The 23,996-nt window shown below is 41.8% G+C and overlaps 1 protein-coding gene and 1 long non-coding RNA gene across 2 annotated transcripts in view; one reads left to right on the plus strand and one right to left on the minus strand.

Moving 5' to 3' along the window:
* The window catches only part of spag16 (sperm associated antigen 16), a 677,853-nt gene that overhangs the window by 466,751 nt on the left and 187,106 nt on the right, over positions 1-23,996 (plus strand). The window lies entirely within an intron of this gene.
* Positions 4,066-20,741, minus strand: LOC116975335. Its single transcript, XR_004412601.1, has 3 exons — positions 20,730-20,741; positions 12,046-12,051; positions 4,066-4,265 (listed from the first exon to the last, which is right to left on the minus strand). It is a non-coding gene; the product is annotated as an uncharacterized LOC116975335 (long non-coding RNA).

A 23,996-nucleotide genomic window follows, 5' to 3' on the forward strand; every position in this document is an offset into this window, starting at 1 on the left:
GATCAGTGCCCAGCCCCACCAGCGCCCGGCCCTACCAGCGCCCGGCCCCACCAGAGCCCGGCCCCACCAGCGCCCGGCCCCACCAGAGCCCGGCCCCGGCCCCGACCCCAACAGCTCTCGGCCCCGGCCTCACCAGCGCCCGGCCCCACCAGCACCCAGCCCCACCAGCACCCGGCCCCATCAGAGCCAGGCCCCGACCTCAACAGCGCTTGGCCCCGGCCTCATCAGCGCCCGGCCCCACCAGCACCCAGCCCCGGCCCCACCGGGGCCTGCCTCCCTCAATCCCCCCACACTCCATCCTCACTTCCCCAGAGTCTTGAGGTTGCACCAGTGGGCAACGCAGTCAGCCAGGCTCCGGGACGTTCCGCACTCCGGGCCGCTCCGCACTCCGGGCCGCGCCGCATTCCGGGCCGCACCGCACTCCAGCCATAGTGATGCACAAAGTCTGCTCGCACCGCTCCTTCAGCTTTATTGTGACAGAGGAGCCGGCCAATCAGTCCGGAGATGGTGTGCCGGAAGGTACAGTGAAAAGTATATTGATATATTTAACAATATACCACCGATCGGAATGAAACTTGTTGCACTGGCAGCACAGGCGAACGGTGAGTAGCCTCGCATACCAGCATCACACGGTTGGGTCCCAGCATCTCATCACATGGGAAGGCTGGTCCCCCAACGCAATATTCCACCTCTCCACCAATTCCAATATCGGTGGCCAGTGGGGGGGGTGGGGGGCTTTCTGGAACGCTAGTATGGGTGTTGTGCGTTGAAGGGACTGGTTTCCAGAGGGCTAGTATGGACATTGTGGGCCAAATGGATTTTTGGGCTGGCGACTCAGTTACTCAAGCCTGTTGTGCTGGCAGCTCACTCAAAACTCGCACTTTCAAAACCAAAGGCAAGGCAGCTCGCTTTAGCACTTTCAAAACCAAAGGCAAGGCTGCTTGCTTTAGTACTTTCAAAACCAAAGGCAAGGCAGCTCGCTTTAGCACTTTCAAAACCAAAGGCAACACAGCTTACTTTAGCACTTTCAAAACCAAAGATAACACAGCTTGCTTTAGTACTTTCAAAACCAAAGGCAACACAGCTTGCTTTAGCACTTTCAAAACCAAAGGCAACACAGCTTTAGCACTTTCAAACCAAAACACACTTTTGCATTTTCAAACTACATTTTCAAACCACATTAAGGGCACTGACAGGTCAGTAAAACCACTCACAGTTTAGTGCCACATGTGTTCAGTGTTATTCACAGCTCAGACTGAGAATTGCGAACTCTCGCTCCCCCATCTTGCAGAGAACTGAGGCCCCTCCACATGTCCGGGTTTTATATTCCCACCGGAAGGGGCGTGGCCTTCAACAGAGAGAATCTCAACATTTTTTAAACACTAATAACTCTTTTATTTTTTATCGATGGGAAAAATCCTCTTATCAGAGGGGGACTGAGTAAGATGGCCAAAAATCACAGCCGTAAGTGGCAGCGTTTTTTCTAAAATCAATATGCAGAACAACAGGAAGTGGTTAAGATCAGACTTTTAGTAATATAGATAGATGATACCTTGCACTTATGAAAGATCGAAAGCTAACAGGCATGAACGATATATGATGTCCTGTGCGAGAGAGAGAACCTTTATACATCATTCCTCTTCTGCCATGTTAAAGTTTTGGTGAACTAGAAATTGCAAATACATTATTACATAAACAAAATGTAGGATATTTGGCCATATTATACTGGCAGGCATAAATATTTCAATTAATGTTAAATTTGATTTTGGAGGGAATGCAAATTTTCAAAGTTCACACCATACTCACCTCAGACAAACAAATGTATACAAAGCGAGAGGGGATAACAGAATGGATAAGCAAGAATTTGGTCTAAGAGGTAGATTTTAAGAAGAAGGGAACAACTGAAATAACTATTGAAGCTGTTTGTTTGTAGACCCATGAATTTGTTGTTAATATAAAAATACTTCAGAAGCTTTCCATCTACCTTTTAAAATTTCAACAAAATTGTTTATAAAACTAATTAAACCACCTATTTATATATTTAAAATGTAGAAATGTTGGAATGACTAAATGTTTTTTGAAGAGCTAGAAAATAATAAAATTAACTATAGATGGAAATCTGAAACAAAAAATACTGTAAAAATTCAGCAGGTCAAGTAGCATCTGTGAAAGGAGAAGCAGTTTGTATTTAGGTCTGGGAATCTTTGTCAGATTGTTTTTCTTTCATAATACATATGTGTTTATAACTTATAATGCACAATTTCATCTGAGTTTCTAAAACCTTTGGATATTTCTGCCTGTCTCAGAATGTTTCCAATAATTATGGCAGTTTAAGGCATGGCTGTCAATTTATTTAACTCAAGTTTGTTGATTTGTTTTCTCCCTGGCTGCCCCATGAATTCTCCTGTGTTGTTTATGCTGTTTCAAAATGCAGAGCCTCCTCTGTGACAGGATCCACAAAGATCTGTTCTGACTTTTCATTTGAACACATCCAGCAGACAATACTTAACACTGACTGTAAGAATCTGTTGCCTCATCCAGAGTAGCATCTCTGACACTACATTTAATTGCTATCCAACCTTGTGTGCTTGAATCTTGGACTTGAACCTATAACTCTCCGAGTTTGAGGCTTGTTTGCATCAAGGTGCGATAGCGACTAAAATTCTCAACAAAATACATGAATGCTTATTCATCCTTCCACTAGCAGCAGCAACATCCTGATGCCAAGTGCACTCCAATGAATATGATAACTTGTGGACTGACACTTAAACAAACAAGCCGGCCACAAAGTAAACCATCAAAAAAGATAGCCCCCACAGAGGGAACAAATCAAATTTTGTGAGCATATCTTCAAAATCTGATGGGAAAGGCTTCCAATATTTTCAGTTTCTTTTAAACATTTCAACATCAGTAGCTTGATCGCTAACTGTTGATTTTGCTTTCGATTTTTGTTTAGGTTTAGATTTATTATTGTCACATGTACCGAGGTACAGTGAAAAGCTTTGTTTTGCATGTTATCCAATGAGATCAGACTCGTGTCTCCTCGGTATCCCGGAGCTCTGCCCTTGCTCCCCCTCCCCCTAGTCGCAACAGAGACAGAGTACCCCTAGTCCTTTCCTTCCACCCCATCAGCCGTCGCATACAGCACATAATCCTCCGAAATTTCCGCCACCTCCAATGGGATCCCGCCACTAGCCACATTTTCCCATCTCCACCCCTTTCTTCCTTCCCCAGAAACCATTCCCTCTGCAACTCCCTGGTTAACTCATCCCATCCCACCCAAACCACCCCTTCCCCAGGTACCTTCCCCTGCAACCACAGAAGATGCAACACCTGTCGCTATACCCCCTTCCTTGACTCTGTCCAGGGACCCCGCAGTCCTTTCAGGTTAGGCAGAGGATCACTTGCACCTCCTCCAACCTCATCTATTGTATCTGTTGTTCAAGATGTGGACTCTTATACATCGGCGAAACCAAATGCAGACTGGACGATCGTTTTGCGGAACACATTCGCTCAACCCGCGTGAACCAACCGGATCTCCCGGTTGCTGGACACTTTAATTCTCTTTACCATTCCCACACTGACGTTTCTGTCCTCGGTCTCCATTGTCAGAGTGAGGCTAAACAAAAAATTGGAGGAACAACATCTCATATTTCGCTTGGGCAGCTTACAACCCAGTGGTATGAATTTTGATTTCTCTCACTTTAGGTGGCCCTGGCATTCCCTCTCTCTCTATCCCTCCCCCACCCAAGTTGCACTAGCTACTCATTTTCACCTCACAAACAGTTTACAATGACCTGTTTCTCATCGTTACTTTTTTGCATATCTTTCATTCATTGTTCTTTATCTCTCCACATAACCATCTATATCTCCCTAACTAGTCTGTAGAAGAGTCTCAACCCGAAACGTCACCCATTCCTTATCATCAGAGATGCTGCCTGTCCCGCTGAGTTACTCCAGCTTTTTGTGTCTATCTGAGATCAGTGAATACTATACATAAATTTTCATGTATTAGATAGAACAAAGGGGAAAATAGAAGGTGCAGAATATTGTTCTCACCATTGCAGCGCATCAGTTCCATAGACAAAGTCCAATGTCCTCCATGAGATAGAGATGAATCGGACCTTACCCTAGCTTATAGAAAGTCACAGAATGATACCGCATATAAACAGGCCCTTCGGCAAAACTTACCCACACCAGCCAAAATGGCCCAGCTATACCAGTCTCATCTACCCACGTTTGGTCCATATCCCTCCAAACCTGTCCTATCCATGTACCTGTCTACCTGCTTCTTAAATGTTGAGATAGTCGCAGCCTCAACTAGCTCCTTAGGCAGCTTGTTCCATACACCCATCACCCTTTGTGTGCAAAAGTTGCCCCTCGATTCTTTTTCCCCTTTTCCCCTTCACCTGAAACCTTTGCCCTCTGGTCCTTGATTCACCTATGTGCAAGAGACTGTGCATCTACCCAATCTAGTCCTCTCAAGAGAATCAAAAATGTTTAATTGTCATATGTACATCTATGGTGTGCATCTAAGAGTCCCAGTTTACTCAACCTCTCCCTATAGCTCAGACCCTCTAGTCCGGGCAACATCCTCGTAAATCTTCTCTGTACCCTTTCCAGATGAAAAGGAAGAACTCAGCTTGAAGGACCATTCTGATTACAGAAGGGAATAAGCAAGTTTCTGAGTCTGGTGATGTGTGCTTGCAGGCTTCTGTACTTTCTGTACCTTGTGTACCTTCTGCCGAACGGGAGAAGGATGAATGACTGTGGGGTCATGTTAATGTGGTGGATTATGTTGGCTGCTTTTCCAAGGCAGCATGAGGTGTTATCTGGGCTAAATCTACAACACTGCAAATTTGTGGTCTAATATAGTTATTCCATGACATATTACCGCTAACATTAACACCAAGGGAAACCTTCAACCATTTCCACTTTGTCACCATTGATGCTGAATTAGGCATGTACTCCATCACACTTCCTGACGTGGTTATTGTCCTGAAACCATGTTACTAAGTTCTCTATCTCCTTCTTGTATTCCGTCTCATCATTGTTCGTGATCCAGGCCACCACAGTAGTGTCATCTGCAACTTGTAGATGGAGTTGGAGCCGAATTTGGCCGTACAGTTGTGAGTTTATAGTGAGCATAATAGGGGACTGAGAATCATTGTGAGGCATCAGTGTTGAGAATCATTGTGGAGCTGGTGTGGTCATCTATCATCACTGAGGTTTGTGGGTTAGAAAGACAAGGACCCAGTAGCAGAAGAGGTGCTGACTCCAGGTGTTTGGAGATGAATTTGGATGGGTTTATGGTGTTGCAGGTTAAGATCTAGTTGATAAACAGGACTCTAATGTTAGAGTCCTTGTTGTCTAGGTGTTCCATGAGATGAGTTTAGCGCCAAGGAGATGGTGTCTGCTATGGATCTGTTGCGATGCTAAGCAAACTACAGTAGATAAGGTATAAATTCTAGAACCACAGCCATTTAAAGTCGGGTACTGCAAATCATCTTGCACACATGTGGTATCTACTTGTGTAGGAAAGAACTGCAGATGCTGCTTCAAATCGAAGGTAGACACAAAATGCTGGAGTAACTCAGCGGGACAGGTAGCATCTCTGGAGAGAAGGAATGGGTGACATTTCGGGTCAAGAGAAGGGTCTGGTCTCGACTCGAAACGTCATCCATTTCTTCTCTCCAGAGATGCATGCACCTATTCATCTTAATGCCTTTCCATTACGCACTTTCTAGCCAGCTGCAAGGGTCAGTGGTCAGAATATAAATCATTATAGGTTTCTGTAAATCTGCATGCCGTTTGTTTCAAGGTCTGTTGTTTATGTTGCTACTAAGTGCGAGCTCTTCCAAAAATTGACCTGGTACTAAATATCACTCTTGACATGAAAGTGTTTAAGCTCACTGATCTGTCCACCTGCGCACAATAGTTTGCTTTCAGAAACATACTGTATGTATGTATTTAACAAATTAGCTGTTGATTGATCAAAAGTTTGCTTTAAAATATCCTCATATGGTTCAGATTGTGCCCATCTCTTTATTTCTGCTAATTCTGACAGCAAGATTAACTGTTACTAGACCAAGTGCAGACCCGTTGGGTCTGCTCCCCCAACGCACCCGTAGCCCCCGCGGGAGGCGTGGTCCTCCAACTCAAGCCGTTCCCGAACGTAAGATTCCAGCACTTCCCTTGCCTTCCTCAGCAGTGATCTTTTTAAAAAATTCCAATTGCACTTGCCCTGCATGTTGCAATAGCAATTCGCCCTCCCCCTGCTAGTCGAGCCATTGTGACTTTATCAGTTGAAGCTGGTCGGATTGAAATTAAAGGTATTTTGATTTTTACAAACTTTAATCAGTAATAAGTCGAGAAATAAAGCATCAAATGTTCAGTGAAATTGCTCTTTGCCTCGAGGGGAAAAATGTGAATCAGAATATGTAAAAATCTTGTGAAAGTTGGCATTTTAAAGCTTTAATCACGAATAATGTGTCAAATATAGGATGAAATCTTCATTGAGGCTGGTCTCTGCAAGCTGAGCCTTTGTGATGTCATCATTTGAAGCTGGTGGTTTTAATTTCAGTCTTTTGACTTTTTTAGACTTTTAATCAGTAATGAGAATAAGTCGAGAAATAAAGCGGTCATAAGGGATAGTAGAATTAGCCCATTTGGCCCATCAAGTCTATTCTGCTATTCAATTATGGTTGATCTATCTCTCCGTCCTAACCCCAATCTCCTGCCTTCTTCCCATAACCTCTGACGCCTGTACTAATCAAAACTAATCTGTACTGTTGCTGTAAAGTTGATAAATGAGCTGATCTTCTCACACCTAGATACAGCCTGCACCTGACTAACACTCCAGCATAATTATTGGCTTCTGATGGGTTGCTGCTGAAGACCGTTATCTTGAGTACAAATTGATTATCAGGATCCAACCATAGTCACGTATGGCAAGTAAGATGGTGCTTGGAGAAATACCACAAGGTTCTGCTGCAGATATTCTTGTTGTATGTGGGCCAATTGATTGGTGATTGCTAAATTTGACCACCTGTAATATACAACACTCAATTTTTGTAGAGGGCTCTGCATGGTAGAGGGCAAAGCTTGATCTACTCGGAAGGGGCTGTCCCACTTGGGCGACCTATTTGGCGAGTTTAGAAGAGTTTGAAAAAATGACAAGGAGGTATGGGACAGGTATATGCAACTAAGTATCCCTCGATAAGTTTCAGGAATTGAGGAGCATACTTAAGAAATAAATTAAGAAGACAAAATGTGTGGTGGGTACGTGGAATGAGCTGCCAGAGGAGGTATATGAGGCAGGTACAATTAGGCTCCACTGCAACAGTGCACACCACAGACAGAAAGGCCAAAGTCATAATTGGATGGTGCATTAAAATGGATAACAACTGAAAGCTCCCCCAAATACAACCCCTCAATTATTTTGACCATGCATACCACTCCATCTCAAATCTCCCTTTCCTTTCCTGTCTTGAATTTGTTGTAATTCCCAAAATCACACTCAGATTTTCATAGCTTGAACCCTCCAATCAGATCTCTGCACCAGATAATATGAAAAAATGTCTTATCAATGTTACAGATGGTATCCTACAAACTAATCTACAGTATTTCTCCTCATCTTTCTCGGCTTGTGAGGATCTTTGGACATGGTAAATTGTGTCGTTTCTAACTTCTCTCCACTATTATTCAGTTGGATGGGTCTGCCCAAAGCTGGTTCCATTTATATATATATATATATATATATATATATATATATATATATATATTTCTTGCAAGTTTCTCTTTGTTTTCTTGCACCATTACCTCGAGTGTTAAAATAATCACATTTTCGCCCCTCCCTTATTTCTCATATGTATATGGCCCTTTCTGAAATTATTGTCAGTTTCAAGCTACCATTATCCAGTTCTATATTTTACTCTCATCCCCTCCACAACTTTTATTTGACAATTAGCTTGTTGACAAATGTTTAAGCAAAGAGTGGGTTCATTTTATCCAAATACATTTTAACAGCATGGAGATCAGCATGTATTAGAGTGTGGGAATTGTAAATGTAGGTAGGTTTTGCAGTAAGAATTTTAAATAATTTAAACCAAATCGCTACAATAATAAGCCGAAACCTATACAATGTACTTTCAAGTGCCAATTTCTCAGTTATTTCAGTGGTTAGCTAAAATTACTTAACTAGTAATTGTTAGCCCAGGCTGGGACTTTCAAACATGTTTCTAAAGAATGCAGAGGTGTCACAAATGGGAATGAGGTGCTTGATTTATACGTCACAGAAAAGTCAGAGTGAAAATCAATAAGTGGCAGCAAGACAAATCAAGAGTTTGAGAAAGGGATTTTAAAATCAAAGTGTGCCTTCATGGGAAGTTAATTGACTGGCGGGTATTATATGATTTTTATTCTTAATGGGGTTTGCTTTATATTTATAATACAGATTAAAAAATGTAACACAAATAGTTACTTTATGCAGGATTTTGACTAGAATTAGTTATAGTATTAAAGTAGAGCTAATAGGACTTGATGTTTCAATCCCTGTAGTAAATCGGCACTCTTGACATTGGCAGTGGGATTGGAGTGGTGAAAGATAGGGTAGGTACATCATCGGGGTAATTAGGTGGGCACCCTCTTTCTTTGACGTTTCATTGATAAGCCCACAACATCTCCAGAGGGCTCAATGGTGATATCTGGCATCCCAGGTACACCACCCTCAATTCCATTGTTCAATTGTTATCTTTCCCTTTAATCCAAAGCCAATTGCTGCTTTTTTCTGCTGAATTTGACAATGACTTGATTGTTTGTTGGTGGGAGCGACCCCTCACCCCCATTTTCTTCAATAGACTGGTCGTAGATGTAGCAACAAATCCCCTGCATCCCACTTCTACAGGGGAAATATTTGTCTTCCAGCCATTCTAGGCAGCTTCAGTTGTCTGTTCAGAGTACTTGGTTTTTTTCCTCTCATAAGCTTCTTCAACACCATCTTCCCATGGTACTGTCAATTCCACAACGTATGCCAACTTGGCTGTTGTGGACCACAACCATGTCAGGCCGGAGTGTTGTAGCCATAATGCCTGGGGGAAACACAAGCATTGTTTCCGTCCACGTCCATTTTCCAATCCAGAGCAGGCTGCAAAATCCTTGCATCCATTGATGTTATCTGGTGCTCTGCTGGTACAAATGTTGTGAAGTGGACATTTCCTGATGATGTTTGTGGGGAAGCATTTGTGGTCGTAAGCCTCTGTTCCAGGATTGATGCCAGCTGTCTGAGAACTTGGTTATGTCGCCAAGTGTAACACCTTTGGGCGAGGCTCGTGGTGCATCTTGTTAAAATGTGCCATAATGAAGCAGGTGCTTGGCAAAGGGAGCAAGCGGGGTCTTCTCCGAACCACTGCCTCAGGTTCTAGGATGAGGGTAGAACGTCATAAGTGGCTCTGATGACAAAACTTTGCAGTTTAATGTGGATAAATGTGAGGTTATCCACTTTGGCAGCAAAAACAGGAAGGAAGATTATTATCTAAATGGTGTCAAGTTGGGAAAAGGGGACGTACAAGAAGATGTGGGGGTCCTTGTTCATCAGTCAATGAAAGTAAGCATGCGGTACAGCAGGCAGTGAAGAAAGCGAATGGCATGTTGGCCTTCATAACAAGAGTTAAGTATAGGAGCAAAGAGGTTCTCCAGTTGTACAGGGCCCTGGTGAGACCACACCTGGAGTATTGTGTGCAGTTTTGGTCTCCAAATTTGAGGAAGGACATACTTGCTATTGATGGAGTGCAGCGTAGGTTCACAAGATTAATTCCCGGGATGGCGGGACTGTCATATGCTGAGAGAATGGAGCGTCTGGGCTTGTATACTCTGGAAGGATGAGAGGGTAACTTATTGAAACATATGATTATTCAGTGTTTGGATACGCTGGAGGCAAGAAACATGTTCCCGATGTTGGGGGAGTCTAGAACCTGGGGACACAGTTTAAGAATAAGGGGTAAGCCATTTAGAACATAGATGAGGAAACACTTTTTCACACAGAGAGTTGTGAAATTCTCTGCCTCAGAGGGCAGTGGAGGCCAGTTCTCTGGATACTTTCAAGAGAGAGTTAGATAGGGCTCTTGAAAATAGCAGTCAGGGGATATGAGGAGAGGTTAGGCACAGGGTACTGATTGTGAATGATCAGCCATGATCACATTGAATGGCGGTGCTGGCTTGAAGTGCCGAATGGCCTACTGCACCTATTGTCTATTGTCTATTAGCCGAGAACCCTCCATTTGCCAGATGTCACGCCAGCTGAGTTTCCTCTTTTCCAGGCTCTCCCACTTAGTCCATTGGCCCTGCTTGGCCATTGAGACGGCCTTGACCTGTCGCTCTGCCTCCTACTGTCTTCTCACCTCCTCCACAAAGAGCCGTCTTTTCTGCACTGATGTTGCCGTGCCATTGAGGAGCTTTTGGGACGAGCCCAAACCCGGCTCTCCAGTGTTGGACTTGGCCAACCACATCCCTGAAATAGTTGGATAACATAATTCCTAATTAAATTATGACTGGCATGGCCGGACAAGTGATGTGTTACGGTTGTAGCACATGAGAACTGATGGAAGGCGCTATGATCAGCAACAGACACATTTACAGTAAATGTTTTCACAAGAGAATCTGAGTTGATGAACTGTAAAGTGAGCTTCAAAAGCTGTTATGACGAGGAAAGTGAGCAAGTTAGCTTGCAGCAGTCAGACATCTTGGTTAAGTACTGTGGATGTGCTCAGTGAACAGAGGCAGAAAAATGTGACTGTGAGTGAGGCAGGAATGAGAATCTGGAAATGAGCAATGGAGTGGCCTCAGCACATGTGCTAGTCTAAACAGATGTTTTCCGTTCTGTGAATAAAAGTAGAAACAGCATAAAGAACAGGCAAACTGAACAGTGCCATAGCAGAAGGGGCCATTTAATTTGGGGAGTGAAAAGGAATATAGTAATAATAACAAATAACATTCATAGAAAAATGAAAGTTGTCCTCTGCATTCTCATCTGAGCTGGGACTGATGTCAGCGAGATAAATATTGCTTGCGCTGTAGGGTAGAGAGGGTGGCGGAGGTGGGAGGAGGTTTAAGCTAATTTGGCTGAATGCTGAACGCAGGATACTTGCTTTGAAGAGAGGGAGAAGAAAACCGCTTGAATAACAGAAGATTTTTAAACAGGATCAGAGAAACAGAGCCTAGGATGGTCGGTTAGGTTTACAGTGTAAATATCTAAAGCAAAATGTGTATTAAACAAAGCCGGTTAGACATGAGAATTGCAACCATGCCAGCCAGGGTAAAAGAAGAGAGCAAAGGTAATAATGCACCACCATTTTACTTGACGCTTCCAAGCAGCAGCTTGAATCCTGATATTATGTGCAATTTGTGATATTATATGCAAAGAAAGCTGATGTATCTGTATAATGAAATGCTAGTTGCATTGAGTGGGATGCTGAGGAGTTTGGAAGTTTACTGCACCAAACTTGAATAGGGCATTTCCAGCTTGGCAGTCGTGGGCAATTTGATTCACATTTTCGTGGACTAAACTAAAATGTTTCATTGGAGCTTATCCTTTGGTTCATCCACTATAGGTATACCAATTGACATAAGACAGCAAGGCAGGTAGTTCAAAGATCAATGTGCAAAGATGTCACAAGAATCAGCCGTCTGTCCTCGGCTGAATTACTGGCTCTGGCCCAAGGTTGTGGCAGAGATTGCATGGATCATAAATGCGCTTACCTCTCTCATACTCGACACCATTAGTTGTATTACAATTGCAATATCTACCTGTCTGCCAGCCAACACTTTCTGAGAAAATGTTTTTTCAATCTGAGCCTTCAACACTGAGATGATAATTTTGTCGTCCAAGGTCAATTTCACTTGCCTCCACAGAATTTCAACAACCTTCCACCAGAAATATGTCAGCCGTTGAACCACATTATATTGGAGTTTTGGAACAGACAAAACCAAATGGAAGATCAGCATTAAGGGAAATCACATGCATGATTATTTCATGTTTTTATACAAGACAAAATGCTTTGATTTTTATTCTGTGGTGACTTTCATTTTGCATTATGGCCAATTGGACACTGATGACCACAATAGAGATGAGGAACGAGCAAGAAGCTCTTGTGTTTACCGGAATTGCAATTAGATGGGTTGTCATAGACAGCTTTCGCGGAAAGCTGCTGTGTACGTTATCTCCTCATTTTACTTCGGAGTCACATGAGTGACTACGCGAAGAAGGCCCGTTCAGCCGCACGTGCGTCATTACATCAGACGCATTGGTGCAGGCGACCGGTTGGGGAGCAGGGCTCCTCCAACGCGGGTAAGTTTAAAGTCAAGGTAAGCTGGTTTTTCTTACCTGTATTATTCCCTGCAGGAACCTCTAGTTCCAGAGGTTTCCTGCCGGAGGATTCGTGAGGCCCGACTAGGAAACCAGCTATGGGCTGTGGGGAAACCCCGGTTCTTGCCGCCAAGCGCGGGTAGTTGGGTTGTCGGGTTTCACAAAGTGGGTCGCTGACGGGTGGTCAGTGGCTTCCAGGCGCTCCGGGTGCCGGGAGGGGTTCCCTCCGATAGGCACAGAAACACTGGGGTCCCCAGGGAAGGGACCTCCAGTAGGCCGGGTGCGAGAGGGCATTTTCCCCTCTGATATGATTATTTATTCTGGGACCGCCAGTAGAGCGGGAGTCAGGAGGGGGTTCCCCGCCAACAATAACATTTTATGCGGGAGTGTCCCGAGGAAGGGGACTTCCAGTAGGCCGGGAGGGCTTCCCCCCGATATGAATACGAATACTGGGGTTTCCCGGGGAGGGGACCACCAGTAGATCTGGAGTCGGGAGGGGGTTTCCCCTCCGACAATATAGAGGGCTTTCCCCTCCGATATGAAAGTTAATCCTGGGGTTCCCGTGGCGGGGACCTCCAGTAGGATGGGATATAAATATATATGCCGGGTGTTGGGAGGTTTTTTCCCCGATATACATATAGAGGCTGGGGTTCCCGGGAAGGGGATCAGTAACCTAGTAATTATGCGGGTTTCAGACCGCAGGGGTCCCCAGGAAAGGGGTTAAACGGACCGGAACGGTCAGCCCTGGGGCCGGTAGGGGTTTTCCCTCCGGTAATATACAAGGGTGCTGGGATTCCCGGGGGAGGGGAAATCCACCAGCTATGCGGTGCCCAGACAGCAGAGGTCTCCAAGATATGGGGGAAATCGACCCAAGTGGTCAGTCCTGGTGCCGGGAGGGTTCCTTTCCGGTAAAAATAAATAATGTGGAAGTTGGCCAGGATGGAGCGTTATTGAGAGGAGGCTCAAGATAGATACACCCTAACGTCAGGAGATATGGCAGTGTTGGGCAGATGGGGAGCCCTTGCCAGCAGCGCCTTGTAACAGGGCTGCATAATGGGGATGCCGAATATATGGCAGTGCCGACCTATTTCTCTAAGCTTTGTCAGCAGCGCCATGTATAGGGCTGTTTAAATGTATGGCAGCAGCACCTGGAGAAGGGCTGCAATGATGTCTCCCTAATGGAGGAGGTGAGCTTACCGGGGCATTTTCTGACCCTGAAGGGTGGACCTGTTGGAGAGGTCATGCCAGCAGCGCTTTGTAGTAGGGCTGCTTAATGTCTCCCTTATGGAAGAGGAGAACATGCCGGGTCAGTGTAATCCGATGCCGAGGCTGAGGGTATAGCGTGGAGCATACCTCAAGGAATGAAGGGCACATGTCAGAGGTACGATTCTGGTAGCAAGGTTGCCATTACAACAATGCAGTGAACTCAGGGGAGTTAGAGCCACCCGCCGAATATTCTATTCAGGTGAGACATATTCCACAGGGAAAAACCTGAAGGGCGAAGCACATAGTTTAGGGGAAAATGCACCCCACGGCTTCATCGGCAGGAAGCGATTCACTGAAGCTGGTAGCAGCATTAAGCTGGCCAGAGTTACTCTACAACTAAGTGACCACGAACAAGTTGGTAAGATTTATAATTGGTTGGGCAACACACAAATAACTGAGACATTGTCATCTACTCAGAGGCATTTTAACCAGGTAACTGGACAATACTAGTATTCCAAGAAGGTTGGAATTTGGCCAGAAGAGTGTTGAGCCAGGTCCAGTATTTTTAGCCAGGTTGCCTTCAAGACAGGCTCGGAGATATGGGGAATTGTCTTTCAAGGCAAGGTCAGAATTATGGCAAGAGTTGTCTTGGGACATGTGAGAATTATCAGAACCGGGCCAGAGTTGTTGTCAGGGCAGACTCGAAATGATGGCAGGTGTGGCCTGTTCATTAAGAAAGAAAGGTGATCAAACTGATTTCCTAGGGGTTTTTCCATGTACAATGATCATCAGAGATGTTTGAAGGCATTGTTATGATGAGGCAAGTTAAACAGTATGATAACAATAACTAATTCAAAGGACTACTCAGAGTTCAAAAACAATTGTGATGTATTGTCTGGATTATATTTTGATGCTGTATTTGACTAAAATCCACTCAGTTTCAAGCTAATTGAGGAATTGGTTTCTCCTATCCAGTAAATTAGGTTGTTATCAAATGGATAGTTGCCATGTGACTCCGCCCTGGCCAATAGATTGGAATCAATAGAAACCTGGAACAGCCTTGTGGTTATAAAGGAGTTCCTATTCATTAGACTAACTGGCAATGTAATAGATGTGATGCAGCTGTGCATTTGGGAGAACTAACAGCATGCTTAATGACAAACAATAAGGGTCATGAAGATCATTGATAATAAAACTTGCTATTGCCAACTGAAGCTAAGAAAGCCACTTTGATGGACAAACAGTATTCAGCCTTGCTCCAGTAGTTGATCAATAAATATGTCATTATATTGCAAAAAAGATGCTATGGCTTAAGGTGGGAACATGCGAATGTCATCTCTAGTTGGAGGTGCAGGAGATTTGCAATGAGTTAGTAACTCTTCAGTATTGGTATCAACTATCTATAGACCCTAAGTGCATTATGGGTTAAAGAGTGATTGAGTGAATATGCATAGGTGCATGCTCAACTTCAGTTTGATACATTAAGATGTGGCATATGATAAGCACGAGGGTGCAATCAGGGAAAAAGATCCTGTAAAAGGTACATAATCTAATTTGCCACTGGAGGATCATTAAGTACAGATCAATGACAACACAGAATGGGTGTTGGACCATGCGGTATTTATGAGATTCTGATTTAATGCAACACCAAATATAGATATATTGTTTTCATGCTAATTAAAGGTTGCAGAAAAAAAGACAAAAAAAAAATGTGGCATAACAGTGGCGAAAGATACATTCTCGCTACAAGCATGAGGAATGGTCTTTTATGTCTTCCTCCAATTTGCTTTATGAGTCGGGTCTTGAAATAGAGTCATCAAGAGTCGCTTTAGGTTCCAGCTGTGGAATTGGCCTATGCAGTTTGATTTCCGATTTGTCGGGAATAATAATAATGCAACATTATATGGTTATTTAAACGTAACTTGCTGGTCCAGCCTGTGGCTTGAAAGATCAGCCGTTGCATGATAAAATCAATATATGTTCTACAGATTCTCAATAGACTGCTTACGGCTTGGGTTTGTCATGCCTATTTTTGTAAGTATTCACAGTGCTGGAATGCTACCAAAAAAGCGGTACTTTGCTGCTTCAGGAGATGGGAAGCGCTTATGTTATATTTAAAATGGTACAGATTCTGAGTTTTTGCAGTTCATTTAAATGGTCTTTGACAATATTGAATTATAGGGTCATTAACTGTGCCAAGGGGCTTTCCATCAGACTTACTGCAGCTTACAAGGGCCAAGTTGTTGGGTTCACCTCGGATATCGAGTTAGTAAAGGATATCTGTTACACAGGTTTCTCAGGACAAGTACAATGCAGTATGGGAGATTGACATTGTGTAATACTATTTGAACCAGGGGGTTCCAGCTACATTCTTAGCTTTGATCGGACCTCATTAGGCAGTTATCCTCCTGGCGCTGGTTAGTGCAACAGGTCATTCGCTACATTATTGTAACAGGAGAGGATGATTACATCTGAAAATATATGTACAGTATTTTATGCTATAATTAATTTAAGCAGAGCAGTAGGGGTGTCAGGTTTCAAAATAACTCAAGACATACCCAGGGATTTCTCGTTATGTGGGGCCACACATATACAACAATACGTCAAGGTCACCAAGAGTCTTTGAGACTCTGAGCTAAATATGATTGTTAATTACAAAAGACGTTATAAGAACCTATCTGCTCAGATCTTGTCAGGTGTTAAAACGGAGTTGAGGTATGCAGGAGTAGATACTGATCTGGCTCTCGCTCCACCAAGGCTGCTATAACAGCAGCAGCAAGGGTTAATTACGTTCTGCTGGACCACATCATAACGGCTGTAGTGTGGTCAAAATAACAATATTTCAAACATGTTATAATAAACCGTTGCTAGACCAGAGGTATTCTCAATTTATTTTATGTTCTGTTATAGGTTCCATCCGGATGAGAGATGTGACTATTGTTATTGTTTATTTAACAGCATAAGCATGTTTAAATCTATGTCATGACTGTATGCATTATGAATGTTTTCCCTCATTTTGTCAATGAGGCAGTTGTGGTTGTGTAGACTTGTTTTCTCACGGCATGAAATCACAGAGCTTTGAAATCTTCACGTAGTCACTCACGTGACTCCGAAGTAAAATAGTAAGATTAAACGAGAACTTACCAGTTTGAAGTTTGATCTTTATTTTATGAGGAGTTACGATGTGGGAATACGTGCCCTCCGCTCCCAGCCCTCGTTAAGCTCATCTGGTAGTTCTAGTCTTCTTTCATCTTACTATCATACTTCAGTCACTGTTATTATTATCTGTGATTTCACACCGCTGCTTTGAAGTTGACGCACGTGCGGCTGAACGAGCCTTTTTCACGTATTCCCTCATCGTAACTCCTCATGAAATAAAGATCAAACTTCAAACTGGTAAGTTCTCATTTAATCTTACTATTCCCTCATAATCTTATTGCACAAATCTCTGACCCACACCAATGAACGGTGTAACTTGTCTGTTCTTTCTGCATGTTGTTGCAGGTGTGAAACTAACATCTGAAGTTATATGCACATTATAAATTAGCAATCACTCTCAAAGACAATTTTATTCAGGAAATCAATCCCATTGAGTAGAAAGGTCATGCAATTGAATTTCTATACCTGTGATAATAAGGAAAACCACCTGCAATCAGCGCACAAAGGAATGTTCTTGAACAAGTTGACCTCAAATTGAACGTGGCTTTCACTGCCAATCACTTAGAAAGCAAACCTCTGACTGTAATTAGAATTCTTGCAACATGCAAAGAAGATTTCATGTTGTAATCTTGGTGAAATTGGAATTATTACAGTGCAAAACACAAAATTGTTTAACTGATTATGAAATATTCCACCCGTTTATTTCATTATATTCTGAAGATGATCACCAGCTATTGTGCTTCATCTTGAATTATTCCACACTTGTTCTAACATTGAGTAATTATATAATTGAGTGTTAACTCCTTTGCTATTGTCTTTTACATCACCTCACATGCAGCAATTTAACAAATAGCAGAACATGCTAGAAACACTGCTGGTTAGGAACCCTGCATGGAAGGATGATAAAAGGTCTTAGTTATGAAATATTAACTCCTATTCTCTTCTCAGCCTGTCCTTCTGAGAGATTCCAGCATTTTTTTGTTTTATTTAGGATTTACTGCATCTGCTGTTTTGATTTAAATGGCAATTTAACAATTAGATACAGAATACTCAGATACCAAAGATAGGCACAAAAAGATGGAGTAACAGTGGGTCAAGCAGCATCTCTGGAGAAAATGGATAGGTGACGTTTCAGGTCAGGACCCTTCTTCAAACTGATTGCAGGGGATAGTGGAGGCAATTTTATTTCCTGCAATCAGTCTGAAGAAGGGTCCCGACCCAAAACGTCATGTATCCATTTTCTACAGAGATGCTGCCTGATTTGCTGAGTTATCCATCTTTTGTGTCTATCTTAAGGATATTCATTATTTGTTTTGAGAACTTACTTACAATAAGAAATATTATTCAACTTATTTGTAAAGTGCCTGTTATTGCCTATATATACTGCTGAAAATTGCTGTGCAATTAATTCAGATGTCACACTGAAGCTAATGTATTTCAGTCATGATGCACTTGGATTGATTTTGCTACAGATTCAAGTCCTACTCCAGGGACTTGAGCTCCAACGTAGGCTGAAACTGCAGTGAGTGTCTGCTGGAGTACTCCACTGAAAGACGAACTGCTTTTTGAATGAGATATTTAGCTGTTAGATATAATTAAACCCAGGTGTAATAGATGAAGACCAGGAGAGTTTTTCCCTGGGACCTGGTCAATATTTAGCTCTCAACCAACAATTAAAATTTGAGTTATACATCAGAAATAGGGGCAGGATCTGACTTTTTAGGGAATCCTTCAACCAACCAACCAAACATTTAACTCTTAGTCCTCAACTATTCATAACTGAAAAGTGCAAACAATTTTGGTTGTAGTTGTCCTTATCCCATTCTTATCTAGGAATTGTATACAGCGATTATAGGGTTGTTTCTGACTCTATACTACAATCTTGATTCATTTCCATTAATATCAATAAAAATCAGGAGAGATGCAATATATTCTTACATCTTGTTATTTCTCTTATTGTACACATCTATACTCCCAAGAGTATTTACTTCAAGAGAACATTCCCATTCGAAAACATTTTTTGGAGGAAATTGGCCCAGAGATCAAGTTGGTGATCTAGGCACAGTGTATACTACATGCAACATATGTCTTGCTGCTACAGATGCATGTAATGATGGTGGAGGTGGAGGTTGGCTGATCTTTAACCTCACATGTACTTCAAAGCTTAGGTAGACACAAGGACACAGGACCCTTTTTCAGACCCTTCCGTGATAGTTTGGTATATACCAGCATCTGCATTTCCTTTTTATTACCTCAATTTTTAGTTAGCCTGTAAAATTTTATTTGTGGTACCTTTCCAGCTTTGGTAGTCATCAACTGATTCCAACTTATTATTTTAATTTTCCTTGTAATCATACTAAAGCAAATATTAAAATATCTAAAATCATTCCTTAAAAACGGCATTCATGATAACTGATCAGTGTAGCGGACATGTTACTACCATGCAATAATCAAAAGACGTGTTCTTTTAATCCATACAACGTGATCTGAAACCACACAGTGGTAATTTGATATTGTAAATTACCCCTCAGTGTAATTAGAAACAAAAGTAATCTGATGTAAGTTGGTGGGCATGTGTGTGAGAGCAGGTGTTCAGGGAATGTGAATGGGGAATGAGATTAATGAGATTGCGACCACAGGCCAATTGTCCTCTTCCATGTTCGCATAATATCCCATGACTGAAACCTATATAAGCGACATTAAATCAGAAAATTATCAGAATACACCACGTTCAAATGGACACAAGATAATAAGGTTTACAAAGATTATCCACAGAGTTCAAATTATAGTCTGAAGAAGGGTCTCAACCCAAAACGTCGCCTATTCCTTCGCTCCATAGATGCTGCCTCACCCGCTGAGTTTCTCCAGCATTTTTGTCTACCTTCAAATTATAGTTAATCACTAGATTAAGTGGGACCAGTTGGGTCCCAGCATCACACGGAAGGGCTGGTCCCCCAACGTAATATTCCACCTCTCGACCAATTCCAATATTGGTGGCCAGTGGGGGGGGGGGGGGGACACTTTCTGGAGCGCTAGTATGGGTGTTGTGGGCTGAAGGAACTGGTTTCCAGAGGGCTAGTATGGACATTGTGGGCCAAATGGATTCTTGGGCTGGCGGCTCAGTCACTCAAGCCTGTTGTGCTGGCAGCTCACTCACGGTGGCAGTTGACTCACGGCTATTCCTTGAAATTCCAGTTCAAGCAGGATGCAAGGCCACCAAATCCAAGTGCAATTTCATACCACTTCAAGCAGGGTGCAAGGCCATCAAATTCAAGTGCAGTTTCATACCACTTCAAGCAGGGTGCAAGGCCACCAAATTCAAGTGCAGTTTCATACCATTTCAAGCAGGGTGCAAGGCCACTAAAGACAGTGAGTCGTGATCTCTCCTCCATCTTGCATAAACTGAGCCACGCCCACACTTCCGGGTTTTTTAGTCCCTCCCCCCTCCCACCAGAAGGGGCATGTCCTTCATGGCATGATTGACAGGAGAGAGAATCTCTCCAGCCGTACGTGGTAGCGTTTTTTCTGAAATCAATATAAAGCGCAAACAGGAAGTGGTCAAGATTAGACTTTTAATTATATAGAAGGCAAGGCAACTTTAATTAGGCAAGGCAACTTTAATTAGGCAAGGCAACTTTAATTAGGAAACACAGCTTTAACATTTCCAAACCAAAGACGACACAGCTTTAACATTTTCAAAACAAAGGTAACGCAGCTTTAGCATTTCCAAACCAATGGCAACACAGCTTTAGCATTTCCAAACCAAAGGCAACACAGCTTTAGCATTTCCAAACTATATTTTCAAACCACATTAAGGGCACTGGCAGGTCAGTAAAACCACCCACAGTTTAGTAGACATGTGTTCAGTGTTATTCACAGCTCAGACTGAGAGATGTGACCCTCTCGCTCCCCCATCTTGCAGAGACTGACTGAGGCACTCAACACTTCCGGGTTTTATAGTCCCTCCGGAAGGGGCGTTGCCTTCAGGAGAGAGAATCTCAACATTTTTTAAACACTAATAACTCTTTTATTTTTCATCGATGGGAAAAATCCTCTTGTCCTGCGCAGCGGAGAGGGACTCTGAGTAAGATGGCCAAAAATCACAGCCGTAAGTGGCAGCCTTTTTTCTAAAATCGATATACAGAACAACAGGAAGTGGTCAAGATCAGACTTTTAGTAATATAGATTTCCAAAACTAGTTACTAATCTGGAGTAGCAAAGACAGATATACTTAAGTAACTGCCAATCTTTAATAACATTTACTGACTGAGTGGGTAGCGGACCAAGACAAACTGTGACAGCCATTAAGATTTCATGATTCTTATTTGATGTTACAGATATGAGTGCCCCCAAAGTAACCAAAGGCTTATATTTGAATCTGTGAATGCAAGTGCCAGAACTTATCAATCAGTAAATCCGTATCAGCAGATTTGTAGGCAGGCCTTAATTCTAGCAAGCTGATCACAAATGTCTTTCAATCCAAAAAGTGTGAAAATGGATAACGTTGCATGACTAGGGAATCAATGTCAAAGTAAATGAGGGAAAATATATGAAACTAGCATCAGTAAGTGAACATCTGTCTTCTTTGCAGAGTATGACCATGAATGAATCATTGGGGATTAATGACTGTGCTAGGTGAAATGAAATGTTAACAGATACTGTGAAATGTTCAAATCATTTCACCAACAAACAAATAAACTTATTCCATCCTGCAACAATTAATAATTAAAATTAAAATTAAAATTAATAGAAACACGATGTAAGCAACTGTCAAAAGATAAAATCACAATTGAAATGAGATTTAATAGCCTGGAATTTATGCTCTGTTTTGATGATTTTAATGTAATTCCCTCATATTTATTTATCACAATTGCCAAAGATCACTGAATTTCAGCACAATTTGCCTTCTACAAAATTTAATTTATTTGAACTTTTCAGTCAGTTTTAAAATAATTGCATTGGTTACAGCCTTAAATCCACCCTCACTATCCATCCATCCTATCCCAAAAGGGTTACATTCCTAATACAAATAAAACAACATAACTAAGTTAGGCCTTTTGTTGTAATGATACTAATTTTTTCAATAGTTTTGAATAAAATATTTCTAAATTAGCAGACTATTATGCCCAAATTTAATTTAAACATAATAAATAGGTTTGGCAGCATCTGTAGAGAACAATACAGATTTATTCCCTCCTCCTCAGTTGCTGACAGATCAGCTAAATATTTTAAGTATTTCTGTTATTCTTTCTTACAGCACCTGTAATATTTCATCAATGACCTCACTAGAAAATAGCTCTGTATATTTTTTAAGTAATTTATTGCATTGTGAAGTTGGGTCACTCCAGGTACTGGATTGACACAGTGAAGAATAATTTACAATGAAGTTCAAGTGAAAATGAAGAGTGGTGACGGAGATGCATGAACACCCCATTTAAAAAAATGAGTGTTTTTTGTATTGGCAACATCCAATGTGCCAAAGCGTAAAAAAACACATTAAAATTTAATTTCATACTGGTAGCATTATTAACATCAAAATGTAATTTTAGGATTAGTATAATTTATGGCTGTAACATTAAAAAATAATTATGCATTTTTGACATGTTATCCGTACAGCATGGTGTGTTAATGTTAATTATACTGTGAAGCATAAAATAATGGATATTTCAGTGGAATTTGCAAATAATGAAATAGTTTAACCATACATTCCAAAGTCCATTATTTATGTTAGGAATTACATCGGCACTGGTTTTGCAGTCTACAGTGAGCTATTTGACTTACAATGACCTGTGAGAAAGGCTGAACTTACTGTGGAGTTTAAGTGGCCACCTTGCAATGGTAGCAGGGCCTTCAAGACCTAAATCTTGTCACATTGATAAGGTGAAGGGAAAGTTGTGCAACCCCAACAACAAAAATGCAAAAAATATTTGACAATTGACAAAGCCTACAATCAAAGCTGATTTTTCAAATGAGCCATTTCAGAACATTATAAAAATATCCAATCTATTAAAATGATTGAAAAGTTATTTTTTAAATATATAATACAAAATAGTTAAACATTTACTGACAATAACAAACAAACCATAAAGTTTGAACAATTTTTAAATATATTATTTAACCAAATCTTGTTTACTTGCATCTGATTTCCTCTATTTGAATACTGTGTAGTTGCTCAGGCAGATGCCTCACAGGTCCTGGGTAACTGCCACAAGTTTGCACCCCATAATCCAGTCTGACAAAATGCTAGCAAACAATTACCAGCAAGGTCAGGGTCTTCACATTTGCATACACCCATGACAGAATCCCCAACTTAATTACACTTAAACAGGGAAATGTAAGTAGTTCCATTTGGAACTACTTATATAGTCATTTGACCCAATAAGTTTGCGCATCACATATCAAGCCTTAGCCATAGAGTCATGCAGCACAGAAACAAGCCCTTCAACCCAGCACATCCAAGCCGAGCAAAATGACCCATCTAAGCTCGTCCCATTTGTCAGCATTTAGCCCATATCCCTCAAAACCTTTCCTATCCGTGTACTTATCCAAGTGTACTGTAAATGCAGTTATAGTACCTACCTCAAGTACCTCTCTGGCAGCTTATTCCATATACCCATCCTTAAAGTTCTTGCCTGCCCAACCTTTCTCTATAGTTCAGGCCCTTGATTCTAGACAATATCTGTAAATCTTCTCTACACTCGTTCCAGCTTAATGACATCCTTCCTACAGCAGGATTACCAAAACTGAACACAGCATTCAAAATGTAGCCTCGCCAATGCCTTGCACAATTGCCAGATAATATCCCAACTTCTATACTCAATACCCAGACTGGTGAAGGCCAATAAACCAAAAGCTGTCTTTACTACCCACTCTATCTGTGATGCCTTCTATATTGAGTATAGAAGTTGGGATATTATCTGACAATTGTGCCTTCTATTAACCTATCAAGCTTCTCATTTGTAAGTGTTTTATTTGTATAATAGGTTCCAAACTTTGGCCATCAACAGGTAGGAAAGTGTGCTGTGATGAAGGTATTTGGACACTGCAAGAGGAAATGCGTAGGAAGTGATTAGACGAACACTTGACAAATATGGTTTAATGTAGGAAGTGTGAGTTAAAAGGAATCTCAAAACAAACTATTATCTAAGTGGAGAAAAACTTAAAGTGAGCAAAGTACAGAAGGATCATGTTGATATTCTTGTGCATAACTCATAATAAAGTAGCAAATGGTTGCAGCAAGTTCTTTGGAAGTGAAATAGTATGTTAGCCT

Source organism: Amblyraja radiata, chromosome 7 (assembly GCF_010909765.2).
Source record: "Amblyraja radiata isolate CabotCenter1 chromosome 7, sAmbRad1.1.pri, whole genome shotgun sequence".
NCBI classification, from domain to species: domain Eukaryota; kingdom Metazoa; phylum Chordata; class Chondrichthyes; order Rajiformes; family Rajidae; genus Amblyraja; species Amblyraja radiata.